Source organism: Babylonia areolata, chromosome 24 (assembly GCF_041734735.1).
Source record: "Babylonia areolata isolate BAREFJ2019XMU chromosome 24, ASM4173473v1, whole genome shotgun sequence".
Taxonomy (NCBI): domain Eukaryota; kingdom Metazoa; phylum Mollusca; class Gastropoda; order Neogastropoda; family Buccinidae; genus Babylonia; species Babylonia areolata.
This window is the reverse complement of record NC_134899.1, coordinates 1,166,950-1,182,137: the sequence shown is the minus strand read 5'-3', so window position 1 is coordinate 1,182,137 and position 15,188 is coordinate 1,166,950. Positions and strand designations below refer to the sequence as shown.

The window sequence follows — 15,188 nt, the reverse complement described above, 5'->3', positions numbered from 1 at the left end:
AGTCTCCTCCTTAGCCCCTGCCCCTCAGTCTCCTCCTTAGCCCCTGCCCCTCAGTCTCCTCCTTAGCCCCTGCCCCTCAGTCTCCTCCTTAGCCCCTGCCCCTCAGTCTCCTCCTTAGCCCCTGCCCCTCAGTCTCCTCCTTAGCCCCTGCCCCTCAGTCTCCTCCTTAGCCCCTGCCCCTCAGTCTCCTCCTTAGCCCCTGCCCCTCAGTCTCCTCCTTAGCCCCTGCCCCTCAGTCTCCTCCTTAGCCCCTGCCCCTCAGTCTCCTCCTTAGCCCCTGCCCCTCAGTCTCCTCCTTAGCCCCTGCCCCTCAGTCTCCTCCTTAGCCCCTGCCCCTCAGTCTCCTCCTTAGCCCCTGCCCCTCAGTCTCCTCCTTAGCCCCTGCCCCTCAGTCTCCTCCTTAGCCCCTGCCCCTCAGTCTCCTCCTTAGCCCCTGCCCCTCAGTCTCCTCCTTAGCCCCTGCCCCTCAGTCTCCTCCTTAGCCCCTGCCCCTCAGTCTCCTCCTTAGCCCCTGCCCCTCAGTCTCCTCCTTAGCCCCTGCCCCTCAGTCTCCTCCTTAGCCCCTGCCCCTCAGTCTCCTCCTTAGCCCCTGCCCCTCAGTCTCCTCCTTAGCCCCTGCCCCTCAGTCTCCTCCTTAGCCCCTGCCCCTCAGTCTCCTCCTTAGCCCCTGCCCCTCAGTCTCCTCCTTAGCCCCTGCCCCTCAGTCTCCTCCTTAGCCCCTGCCCCTCAGTCTCCTCCTTAGCCCCTGCCCCTCAGTCTCCTCCTTAGCCCCTGCCCCTCAGTCTCCTCCTTAGCCCCTGCCCCTCAGTCTCCTCCTTAGCCCCTGCCCCTCAGTCTCCTCCTTAGCCCCTGCCCCTCAGTCTCCTCCTTAGCCCCTGCCCCTCAGTCCCCTCCTTGCCCCTGCCCCTCAGTCCCCTCCTTGCCCCTGCCCCTCAGTCCCCTCCTTGCCCCTGCCCCTCAGTCCCCTCCTTACCCCTGCCCCTCAGTCTCCTCCTTACCCCTGTCCCTCAGTATCCTCCTTACCCCTGCCCCTCAGTACCCTCCTTACCCCTGCCCCTCAGTATCCTCCTTACCCCTGCCCCTCAGTCCCTCAGTATCCTCCTTACCCCTGCCCCTCAGTACCCTCCTTACCCCTGCCCCTCAGTATCCTCCTTACCCCTGCCCCTCAGTATCCTCCTCACCCCTGCCCCTCAGCAAGCACCGACACCTGGCTGCATCACGCCGGGTTTCCATGTCAGTGAGGCGGAGACTTTAATGTCACGGCCATGGGCTGAAATGTTGGGGATATTTTGGGCCTGTGGTGTCTGCCTGTCTGTCTGCTAATTAACTGGCTTCGTTGGGAGTCAGGAGAACAATTCCAAGGCAGCAAGCTCTGCACTGAAAAACGGCACTGATTCAACATTCAGTTCTACTGTTGACTGAAGCTTTCAGTGGATGAGAAACACGGGCAAAGGTTAACGTGGCCAGCCTTAGAGATGAACATAACGAACTTTGGTCGTTCAGCGTTCAGACCTTGTTTTGCACCGGTCACTGAAGCTGAACCCTGTCCCCAGGGTTAATCCCCAGCAAGCTGTGACCGTGTAGACCTGAAGTGAACAACAGCCTTTCGACTGTGTGTTCGGTGACATGTGTGTCTGTTTGCTAACAAATCATATTTCAATGGGGCCAAGAACCTTTCAACTGTGTGTTCGGTGACATGTGTGTCTGTTTTCAAACAAATCATGTTTCAATGGAGCCAACACAAACGGGAACCCCCCGAGCCCCCCTTTTTCAAAGTGATTCTGGTTTCCTTTCCCGGAGAGCGCATCGCCACAGTGCAGCGCCATCTTTTTTTCTTTTTCTTTTTTCTTTTCTTTTTTCTCGTTTTTGTGTGTGTGATGAGTTATATTTCCCTACCTGACAACCAACAGCTTGAACACTCTTCAGTGATTTCAACTGTTACATGAATTGGGTCATTTTGTTTTAGATTCGGATCTCTATGTAAATTCCTGACCAAAAGCAGGCGTTTGTATGGAGAACTTTCTAAAGAACCCTTGGGACTACACAATTACCATAGACCTCAGGACATCCCCTTGTCATTCAAAGTTCATTCACTGTCTGCGGACTATTTCACGAGGCTTCAACACAAACCGAAAGGAATCCATTCAATAATCTGGCTGTATGGCTGTGTGGCTACACGTATAATGTGAAGTGCTTAAAACACGCAACCCTGTTTTGACTGTTCAATCAATATTAAGGTTCCATCAATACCAGCAGAAGAATTCCTTGTCACCATATCACACATGCTTTGACTCTGTTTCAAAGTGTGTATTTTTGTGTGTTAATAACGTCTGTATAGGCCAAAGACTTCAAAAGGAAACCACCATGTAATTTAAACTTTTGACGAGCATGAATACCTTGGCCTACATGTGTACTTTGACATGCAGTACATATATTTCTGTGACATGTTTCGGTCTTCAGTCATTACCTATAGGTAATTGTGGACATTTCGTTTGTGTTACCAAAGATGCACGGTGTGGTGCAGAAAAACACTTCCCAACTGTCTGATGAACTAGCGATATCAACCGGTTAGACAGATGCACACAATGAAAGTGAACTTCATCAAGCTGGACACTTTTAGCAGGAAAACGATCAATCAATGGGGAAACTCACATTTCCTTCATCACATGCATCATATCACGTGCACCAAGGTGGGGTTTTTTTTTGTTTGTTTGATTTTTTGTTCTTTTGTTGTTGTTTCTTGATGGTATTAGAAATATCCAAATATCAGCAGTGTTTATTTTCCTGGTGGTATCAACAATACCCAGACGTACATCAGCAGTGTTTATTTTCCTGGTGGTATCAACAATACCTAGACATGTATCAGCAGTGTTTATTTTCCTGGTGGTATCAACAATACCCAGACGTACATCAGCAGTGTTTATTTTCCTGGTGGTATCAACAATACCTAGACATGTATCAGCAGTGTTTATTTTCCTGCTGGTAGTAACAATACCCAGACGTACATCAGCAGTGTTTATTTTCCTGCTGGTATTAACAATACCCAGACATGTATTCAGCAGTGTTTATTTTCCTGCTGGTAGTAACAATACCCAGACATGTATCAGCAGTGTTTATTTTCCTGCTGGTAGTAACAATACCCAGACATGTATCAGCAGTGTTTATTTTCCTGCTGGTATTAACAATACCCAGACATGTATTCAGCAGTGTTTATTTTCCTGCTGGTAGTAACAATACCCAGACATGTATCAGCAGTGTTTATTTTCCTGCTGGTAGTAACAATACCCAGACATGTATCAGCAGTGTTTATTTTCCTGCTGGTAGTAACAATACCCAGACATGTATCAGCAGTGTTTATTTTCCTGCTGGTAGTAACAATACCCAGACGTACATCAGCAGTGTTTCGAGGAAACCGATAAAGAAACTGCAGCCAGTAATAGTTAGCTTGTGCACTTCAATGCTGTAAATATATTACAGTTTAGAAAAGCTGAAATTAAAACCTAATGGTTGTCCATAGAGCTCTTTTACTGTGCATCAGCTGTGGACTCTCTCTCTCTCTCTCTCTCTCATCTGCTCTCCATGACAGTGCAGTAATACAAACACGATTACATAATCATTGAATTTTCTCGCCTGCCAAACGATGATGAGTCCCTGGTGATGATGATGATGATTTATTCACATTTTTATACTGCCAGAGCCTAAACTGAAAGCTATTTAGGCAGCCCCTGGTGATGATGATGATGATTTATTCACATTTTTATACTGCCAGAGCCTAAACTGAAAGCTATTTAGGCAGCCCCTGGTGCGTTGGCTCGATATGATCAGGGGAGGTCACTGGATTCCTGCTCTTCCAGCCTCTTTCTGAACCAACACAACGCGCTCCCTCTAGCTGACCCCATCCCCTGTTGGGGGAAAATGGAATGAAGGAAGGAAGGAAGGAAGGAAGCAATGAAGGCAGGAAGGAAGGAACGAAGGAAGGAAGGAATGGATAGAAGAGAGACAGAGACAGACAGATAGAAGGAAAACGAAACCGGCGTGGCAGAGGGGGCGGGGGGCGGGGGGCGGGGCAACAGTGCCGGAAGGGGGAGGAAAACAGGAAGCATGGCAATGAAGACAGGCAGGGGCAGGTAAGTGGGGAAAGAGGCGTCAAGCCCGTGCAGCCTGCCGTGCCTGCTACACTTGGGCTGAGGCCTTCACTCCGGGGTCCAGTCACAGGCAGCCTGGGCCTTCAGCTTCAGCTGGACAGGTCTGTTGGGCTACCAGCGGGTCGGACAGGGGGGGGGGCACTCACAGACAGACCGACACTGAGGCAACAGACAGACCGACAGACAGACAGACACTGAGACAACAGACAGACACTGAGACAACAGACAGACACTGAGACAACAGACAGACCGACACTGAGACAACAGACAGACACTGAGACAACAGACAGACAGACACTGAGACAACAGACAGACCGACACTGAGACAACAGACAGACCGACACTGAGACAACAGACAGACACTGAGACAACAGACAGACACTGAGACAACAGACAGACAGACACTGAGACAACAGACAGACAGACACTGAGACAACAGACAGACCGACACTGAGACAACAGACAGACCGACACTGAGACAACAGACAGACCGACACTGAGACAACAGACAGACACTGAGACAACAGACAGACAGACACTGAGACAACAGACAGACCGACACTGAGACAACAGACAGACACTGAGACAACAGACAGACACTGAGACAACAGACAGACCGACACTGAGACAACAGACAGACAGACACTGAGACAACAGACAGACACTGAGACAACAGACAGACACTGAGACAACAGACAGACACTGAGACAACAGACAGACCGACACTGAGACACTGAGACAACAGACAGACCGACACTGAGACAACAGACAGACACTGAGACAACAGACAGACACTGAGACAACAGACAGACACTGAGACAACAGACAGACCGACACTGAGACAACAGACAGACAGACACTGAGACAACAGACAGACACTGAGACAACAGACAGACCGACACTGAGACAACAGACAGACACTGAGACAACAGACAGACAGACACTGAGACAACAGACAGACACTGAGACAACAGACAGACACTGAGACAACAGACAGACCGACACTGAGACAACAGACAGACACTGAGACAACAGACAGACACTGAGACAACAGACAGACACTGAGACAACAGACAGACACTGAGACAACAGACAGACCGACAGACAGACACTGAGACAACAGACAGACACTGAGACAACAGACAGACACTGAGACAACAGACAGACCGACACTGAGACAACAGACAGACAGACACTGAGACAACAGACAGACACTGAGACAACAGACAGACACTGAGACAACAGACAGACACTGAGACAACAGACAGACCGACACTGAGACAACAGACAGACACTGAGACAACAGACAGACCGACACTGAGACACTGAGACAACAGACAGACACTGAGACAACAGACAGACACTGAGACAACAGACAGACAGACACTGAGACAACAGACCGACACTGAGACAACAGACAGACAGACACTGAGACAACAGACAGACACTGAGACAACAGACAGACACTGAGACAACAGACAGACCGACACTGAGACAACAGACAGACCGACACTGAGACAACAGACAGACACTGAGACAACAGACAGACAGACACTGAGACACTGAGACAACAGACAGACCGACACTGAGACAACAGACAGACACTGAGACAACAGACAGACACTGAGACAACAGACAGACACTGAGACAACAGACAGACAGACACTGAGACAACAGACAGACAGACACTGAGACAACAGACAGACACTGAGACAACAGACAGACACTGAGACAACAGACAGACCGACAGACAGACACTGAGACAACAGACAGACACTGAGACAACAGACAGACACTGAGACAACAGACAGACAGACACTGAGACAACAGACAGACAGACACTGAGACAACAGACAGACACTGAGACAACAGACAGACACTGAGACAACAGACAGACAGACACTGAGACAACAGACAGACAGACACTGAGACAACAGACAGACACTGAGACAACAGACAGACAGACACTGAGACAACAGACAGACAGACACTGAGACAACAGACAGACAGACACTGAGACACTGAGACAACAGACAGACAGACACTGAGACAACAGACAGACACTGAGACAACAGACAGACCGACAGACAGACACTGAGACAACAGACAGACACTGAGACAACAGACAGACCGACAGACAGACACTGAGACAACAGACAGACACTGAGACAACAGACAGACACTGAGACAACAGACAGACCGACAGACAGACAGACCCCAGGTGGCGCCACAGCCACTGCCATGTCCGACATCAGTGTTTTCCTAACCCTGTGGCAGTGACTGAGGAAGGTGGTGGGGAGCCGGAGGGGGGGGGAGCGGAGGGAGGGGGGCAGTGTTTCCGGTGAAATGTAACTGAACCCCTCTACTCTGCCCATGTTCCCGCGTCGAGGACGTCACGGCGAGTGCTCTTCAACTGAACAAACTGATGGGTTTAGTGCTCCTGAACAACTATAATTATTATATCATCTCTCACATTGATGACCTAATGCTAGTGCTCCTAACTTAATGACCTGTTATTGTTGCTCCTAAATTAACGATGTGTTATCATTGCTCCTAAATTAACGATGTGTTATCATTGCTCCTAAATTAACGATGTGTTATCATTGCTCCTAAATTAACTGTATATTGGTTATTACGGCTCCTGAATTAAAGACCTATAACTATGACTCCTGAATCAGCTAACTATTTTGAGGTTCATGAATTAACAACCTATTACCAAGGCTCCTAACATAACGACGTATTACCAGGGCTCCTAACTTAACGACGTATTACCAAGGCTCCTAACTTAACGACGTATTGCCAGGGCTCCTAACTTAACGACGTATTACCAAGGCTCCTAACTTAACGACGTATTACCAGGGCTCCTAACTTAACGACGTATTACTAAGGCTCCCGAATCAACGAACTACTTTACATATATATGGTTCCTGAATTAACAACCTATTACTTTGGCTCCTAAATTAACGACTTATCAGTATTACAGTGGTTCCTGAATTTAAAACCTATTACTTTGGTTCCTAAATTAACGACTTATCAGTATTACAATGGCTCCTGAATTAACAACCTATTACTTTGGCTCCTAAATTAACGACCTATAAGTGTTACAATGGCTCCTGAAATAACAACCTATTACAATGACTCTTAAGTTAACGACATGTTAATATCACCATGGCTCCTGAATTGACATGTACTGCAGTGGTTCCTGAATTAAACTACCTAACACTATAGCTTCTAAAGCATCCATCTATCAACATTGGACCTCACCTCACACTGCAATGACCCCTGATGAAAGCAGCCTGTGTTGTGCCAGGGTCTCCATCGTGGTTCAAACTGCCAGACCATCGCCAGAAAAACGGTGTCAAAAAATTTCAGTTGAAAGCATCGTGGCCCATCTCCATTTTGAAACCGATCACAGAATGCCTCGGGAAATGGAAGATCGTTTTCATGGCTTGATCGATGTGTTTGCAGTCAACGGAAAATGAAAAGGCGGGGCTCTCCTCCATGCAGGAGACGTTCAGAACACCCCCACCTCTCCCCCTCCCCCTCCACTTTTCATTCAAGACCCGTTCTGCCCCCCCACCCCCCTCCCACTCCCCCCTCTCCTTTATTTCCTTCCTTTCATTTCTGCCCCGGTCCCAGTTTCCTTTCTTTCCGTCCTGAAGAAAGAACGGGTGGGAGGTGCGGAGAAGGGAAAATAAGGCACAGAAAGAGCCCACAGAAAAGCAGTGTGTTGATCCACAGCTGTGTGACGCTACACACGTACAGACAGATGTATATGAATACAGGCAGCACAGTGTGTGCTCTGTGGACAGTGCTGTACGGAAGACGTGGAGCTGTCTTTCACCGCCAGGTGTCGCCTTGTGCCGCAGGTGTAAACAAACTCTGGGGGCTCACCTTCAAAGGGAATTTTATTGTCAACGCATGCAAACATACATACAGGCATGCAAACATACATACAGGCATGCAAACATACATACAGGCGCGCGTGTGCCCGCCGTGAACGTGTTTTCACGTGCGCGCAAGAACACACACACACACACACACACACACACACACACACACCGAAAGAGAGAGAGAGAGCACAGACAAATAGAGATAGAGAGTTCAGCTTGTAAAATTTCTAAACAAACCACTATACAATAAATAGCAGTCAGACAGACTCAAGTTTCCCATGAAACGCCATTGACGCAAAGCCACAAAACGACAAAGCGACCAAAGACGTCAGTGAAAAAAGGAAAGCATTCTTAAAAGACAATTACCGCTGCTGCCAGTGCTATTTGTGGGGTAGGGGTGGGAATGAGCAGTGTATCAAGATCAATATACACCAGCTGCCGCCAGGATTTCAGTGAAGTACCGCAGTAACTTGTACTGCTAATACCTTTCTCCTGGTCAATAAAACTAGTCGTGTTCGTAGCTTAGCAAAGAAAACAACCTAGAAATCCATGACTTTGAAGAACTCTAAGTTAAGACTTGAACGCGATTCAATGATGAAATGGAACTCACACACTGAACATTTCTTCTGAGTACATTTCTGGCTAATCGACTTCATCTTCTCTCTTCATTCAGATACTTTGTCTTTATTTCTTTTTTGCCATTTTTTACCATAATGGTTTAAATATATATCTATCCAAAACGAGTGGATGGTACTCTCTTCAATTCATCACCGTGTGTATGTAGCGTGCTTATAGCTTCCTCCTGCCTTTCTGCACTGTGTAGCTCATAGACCCACAAGCATCGGACATGATAACTCCATGGTTTTCGTGGAGAAATGTGTTATAAACGACACGATACACACTACGACAGAACAGACAGGATATGACATGACAAAATACAACACACCTCACAGCACAATATGACACAAGTGTGTACATAGATGGGGAAACGGGTAGCAATAGCCTTTCATGTTTCTAACCATGTCGAACAGCATACACATAGATACATCTGCATGCTGTTGGGTGAAGTTTCTTTAACATGCTATAACTTGATCACAAACTGAAGAATAGTCACATGACTTCCAAACCACTTGAACTTGAAGCCTGTTATCAGCGGCCATCAGAACAAAGGGGGACAGCACACACAATGAGATCATCGACTTTGGTATTAAACAAACTGGGGGTATGAAATATAAATATAACCGCGTTATCTCTGGCTGTTCTGTTAGTGGTGAAATGATATATGGTGTGTCCATACTGATGGATGCTTTAAAACAATCATGGATTCACTCTCTCTCTCTCTCTCTCTCTCTCTCCCAGGATCTGTGTGCACGTGACTCGCTAGGTGTCAGTGTGCATGTGTTGTTGTGGTTTTGCTGGTTCATGATTAACACTCACTGGGACAATGGCAGAGAAGACAGACTGCTCTGGGGACCCTAAAGGTCAGTGGATGTCAGTCAGCTTCACACCCACAGGTACAGACATCGTCACAGAGAAGGCAGACTGCTCTGGGGACCCTAAAGGTCAGTGGATGTCAGTCAGCTTCACACCCACAGGTACAGACATCGTCACAGAGAAGACAGACTGCTCTGGGGACCCTAAAGGTCAGTGGATGTCAGTCAGCTTCACACCCACAGGTACAGACATCGTCACAGAGAAGGCAGACTGTTCTGTGGACCCTAAAGGTCAGTGGATGTCAGTCAGCTTCACACCCACAGGTACAGACATCGTCACAGAGAAGACAGACTGCTCTGGGGACCCTAAAGGTCAGTGGATGTCAGTCAGCTTCACACCCACAGGTACAGACATCGTCACAGAGAAGACAGACTGCTCTGTGGACCCTAAAGGTCAGTGGATGTCAGTCAGCTTCACACCCACAGGTACAGACATCGTCACAGAGAAGGCAGACTGCTCTGTGGACCCTAAAGGTCAGTGGATGTCAGTCAGCTTCACACCCACAGGTACAGACATCGTCACAGAGAAGACAGACTGCTCTGTGGACCCTAAAGGTCAGTGGATGTCAGTCAGCTTCACACCCACAGGTACAGACATCGTCACAGAGAAGACAGACTGCTCTGTGGACCCTAAAGGTCAGTGGATGTCAGTCAGCTTCACACCCACAGGTACAGACATCGTCTCACCGCTGACAGTCTCCAATGATGATCAGTGTGGGCGGGGCGCGTGACGCGGTGTCTGCATGCATTTTGTCTGTCTGTCCGCTTGCCGTGTACCACAGTGACATCATGCGTTTTGTCTGTCTGTCTGTCTGTCTGTCTGTCTGTCCGCTTGCCGTGTGACACAGTGACATCATGCGTTTTGTCTGTCTGTCTGTCTGTCTGTCTGTCCGCTTGCCGTGTACCACAGTCACATCATGCGTTTTGTCTGTCTGTCCGCTTGCCGTGTGCCACAGTGACATCATGCGTTTTGTCTGTCTGTCTGTCTGTCTGTCTGTCCGCTTGCCGTGTACCACAGTCACATCATGCGTTTTGTCTGTCTGTCTGTCTGTCTGTCTGTCTGTCTGTCTGTCTGTCCGCTTACCGTGTACCACAGTCACATCATGCGTTTTGTCTGTCTGTCCGCTTGCCGTGTGCCACAGTCACATCATGCGTTTTGTCTGTCTGTCTGTCTGTCTGTCTGTCCGCTTGCCGTGTACCACAGTGACATCATGCGTTTTGTCTGTCTGTCTGTCTGTCTGTCTGTCCGCTTGCCGTGTACCACAGTGACATCATGCGTTTTGTCTGTCTGTCTGTCTGTCTGTCTGTCCGCTTGCCGTGTGCCACAGTCACATCATGCGTTTTGTCTGTCTGTCTGTCTGTCCGCTTGCCGTGTACCACAGTCACGTCATGCGTTTTGTCTGTCTGTCTGTCTGTCTGTCCGCTTGCCGTGTACCACAGTCACATCATGCGTTTTGTCTGTCTGTCTGTCTGTCTGTCCGCTTACCGTGTACCACAGTCACGTCATGCGTTTTGTCTGTCTGTCTGTCTGTCTGTCCGCTTACCGTGTACCACAGTCACGTCATGCGTTTTGTCTGTTTGTCTGTCTGTCTGTCTGTTTGTCCGCTTACCGTGTACCACAGTCACGTCATGCGTTTTGTCTGTCTGTCTGTCTGTCTGTCTGTCCGCTTACCGTGTACCACAGTGACATGCGTTTTGTCTGTCTGTCTGTCTGTCTGTCTGTCTGTCTGTCCGCTTACCGTGTACCACAGTGACATGCGTTTTGTCTGTCTGTCTGTCTGTCTGTCTGTCTGTCCGCTTACCGTGTACCACAGTGACATGCGTTTTGTCTGTCTGTCTGTCTGTCTGTCTGTCCGCTTACCGTGTACCACAGTGACATCATGCGTTTTGTCTGTCTGTCTGTCTGTCCGCTTACCGTGTACCACAGTCACATCATGCGTTTTGTCTGTCTGTCTGTCTGTCTGTCCGCTTACCGTGTGCCACAGTCACGTCATGCGTTTTGTCTGTCTGTCCGCTTACCGTGTGCCACAGTCACGTCATGCGTTTTGTCTGTCTGTCTGTCTGTCCGCTTGCCGTGTGCCACAGTGACATCATGAGGAAGAGAAAGAGACAGACAGACAACGAGACTTGTATGCATTGCATTGCATTGCATTAATGTTTTGTCACAACAGATTTCTCTGACATGCATGCAGAGGGGGGGGGGGGGGTATAAACCCTTGGGAATTTCCCTTCCCAGTCGAGCCCATTTCTACTGGTCAGGAAAAGTAAATCCTGACAAAAACCACATGGCAACTCTTACATGCATGTGTCCACATAGATATGACTGACATAGAGAGGGGAGAGAGAGGGGAGGGGGCACAAAGATATGACTGACATAGAGAGGGGAGAGAGGGGAGGGGGGCACAAAGATATGACTGACATAGAGAGGGGAGAGAGAGGGGAGGGGGCACAAAGATATGACTGACATAGAGAGGGGAGAGAGAGGGGGGCACAAAGATATGACTGACATAGAGAGGGGAGGGGGGCACAAAGATATGACTGACATAGAGAGGGGAGAGAGAGGGGGGGGGGGGGCACAAAGATATGACTGACATAGAGAGGGGAGACAGAGGGGGGCACAAAGATATGACTGACATAGAGAGGGGAGACAGAGGGGGGCACAAAGATATGACTGACATAGAGAGGGGAGAGAGAGGGGGGGGGCACAAAGATATGACTGACATAGAGAGGGGAGAGAGAGGGGGGGGCACAAAGATATGACTGACATAGAGAGGGGAGAGAGGGGGGGGGGCACAAAGATATGACTGACATAGAGAGGGGAGAGAGAGGGGGGCACAAAGATATGACTGACATAGAGAGGGGAGAGAGAGGGGGGGGGGCACAAAGATATGACTGACATAGAGAGGGGAGAGAGAGGGGGGGGGCACAAAGATATGACTGACATAGAGAGGGGAGAGAGAGGGGGGGGCACAAAGATATGACTGACATAGAGAGGGGAGAGAGGGGGGGGGGCACAGTGACAGGAGACACCACACTCCCCACCACCACTCACTGGCTGTGTCATCAAGCTGAACTGGTTCTGTGAACGGGATGTTATAGTGATGACATTTTTATAGCCCGGGGAACTGAACTGCTTTACTGTCATGAAATAGCAAGGTATCACGATGCACGTCTGTCAGTGTGTGTGTGTGTGTGTGTGTGTGTGTGTGTGTGTGTCAGCGTGTGTGTGTGTCAGCGTGTGTGTGTGTGTCACAGAGAGAGAGAGAGAGAGAGAGAGAGAGAGAGAGAGAGATCTAAACTTTGGTTTACGTTAAAAAGTGATATTGTAAACGTAGAACCCTGATGTGGCGTTACAGAGTTTCAAATAATTTTTTTTTTAAACCACTTCCATCACAACACACGCGTGCACACACACACATCAAGCAACCCTCCTTCACACACACACACACACACACACACACACACACACCCTGCGTGCACAAATTCATCACACTGACGCTACATGGATTTGTTGTTGTACTCGTTGTTCAAAGCCATCACACTGGTGAACACACACATTAACACTCACCTTCCTCACACGGTGTCCACTCCTGTGGGCTACAGGTTCTCTCTGGCCTAACCCAGGCTACAATCCATGACACACTGCATCCACAGGCTGGGGCCAACACTGACAAAGGTGAACACCCAGTGGTAGCACCACTGTTCCACGTTTGCAGAAGGTCACACACACACACTGACACACACACACAGACAGATACCACCCGGTGCACAGACACACACACACGTGTGAGTTACAAAGACACGCACACACCAGTGTGGTTGTTCAGGGACAGCTGACAGCACACAACAGTCGGCTCTCCCCACGCCAACCCTCTCTCTCCCTCTCTCCACCTCTCTCTCTCCACCTCTCTCCCTCTCTCTCTTACAAGGTGACAGCCACGCACACACACCGCCTCTCTCTCTCTCATTGCCTCTTCGATGCTCTTTGTGTGAATGCGTTGCGTGTGCCTCCTGCCTGCGTGCGTTCGTCCCCAGGTATCGCCTGCGTTAAAGGGTGGAGGGAAAGGGGTGGGAGGAGGGGCGTGGGTGGGAGATGGAGTGGTGTGGTGGTGGGGGGTGGGGTCTTCAATGCACGAGTTGTCTGCCTTGGGTCTCCCGCGTGCTGCTCGCCTGACGTGATGCACAGGCGCTGGACAAAGTTCTGTTTTCTGTGTGTCGTTGTTCGTTGTGGTTATGGTCGTTGTTCGTTGTGGTTATTGTCGTTGTTCGTTGTGGTTATTGTCGTTGTTGTCGTTGTGGTTATTGTCGTTGTTGTCGTTGTGGTTATTGTCGTTGTTCGTTGTGGTTATTGTCGTTGTTGTCGTTGTTGTCGTTGTGGTTATTGTCGTTGTTGTCGTTGTTGTCGTTGTGGTTATTGTCGTTGTTCGTTGTGGTTATTGTCGTTGTTGTGGTTATTGTCGTTGTTGTGGTTATTGTCGTTGTCGTTGTTGTGGTTATTGTCGTTGTTGTCGTTGTGGTTATTGTCGTTGTTCGTTGTGGTTATTGTCGTTGTTGTGGTTATTGTCGTTGTTGTGGTTGTGGTTATTGTCGTTGTGGTTATTGTTGTTGTTGTGGTTATTGTCGTTGTTGTCGTTGTGGTTATTGTCGTTGTTGTCGTTATTGTCGTTGTGGTTATTGTCGTTGTTGTTATTGTCGTTGTGGTTATTGTCGTTGTTGTGGTTATTGTCGTTGTGGTTATTGTCGTTGTTGTCGTTATTGTCGTTGTTCGTTGTGGTTATTGTCGTTGTTGTCGTTGTGGTTGTTGTCGTTGTGGTTATTGTCGTTGTGGTTATTGTCGTTGTTGTTGCTGTTGTTGTCAGTGGTTATTGTCGTTGTTGTTGTCGTTGTGGTTATTGTTGTTGTTGTTGTTGTGGTTATTGTCGTTGTTGTCATTGTTGTGGTTATCGCTGACCGAACAACACTGACTGACCGCACAGACACTGACATCACTGACTGACTCTGCACGGACAACACTGACTGACTCTGCACGGACAACACTGACTGACTGCACGGACAACACTGACTGACCGCACAGACAACACTGACATCACTGACTGACTCTGCACGGACAACACTGACTGACCGCGCGGACAACACTGACTGACTGCACGGACAACACTGACTGACCGCGCGGACAACACTGACTGACTGCACGGACAACACTGACTGACTGCACGGACAACACTGACAACACTGACTGACTGCACGGACAACACTGACTGACCGCACGGACAACACTGACTGACCGCGCGGACAACACTGACTGACTGCACGGACAACACTGACTGACCGCGCGGACAACACTGACTGACTGCACGGACAACACTGACTGACCGCACAGACAACACTGACATCACTGACTGACTCTGCACGGACAACACTGACTGACCGCGCGGACAACACTGACTGACTGCACGGACAACACTGACTGACCGCACAGACAACACTGACATCACTGACTGACTCTGCACGGACAACACTGACTGACCGCGCGGACAACACTGACTGACTGCACAGACACCACTGACTGACTGCACGGACAACACTGACTGACTGCACGGACATCACTGACTGACCGCGCGGACAACACTGACTGACTGCACGGACAACACTGACTG

General features: G+C 49.2%; 1 protein-coding gene across 9 annotated transcripts in view; it reads right to left on the bottom strand.

The window, feature by feature from the left end:
* Positions 1–13,413, bottom strand: part of LOC143299214 (uncharacterized) — a 149,847-nt gene extending 136,434 nt beyond the window's left edge. For all 9 annotated transcript variants that reach the window (XR_013057491.1, XR_013057492.1, XR_013057493.1 and 6 more), the window contains exon 1: positions 13,100–13,413. The gene's annotated coding sequence lies outside the window, so the exon portion shown is untranslated. The remainder of the gene's footprint in view (positions 1–13,099) is intronic.
* Positions 13,414–15,188: the final 1,775 nt, after the last annotated feature.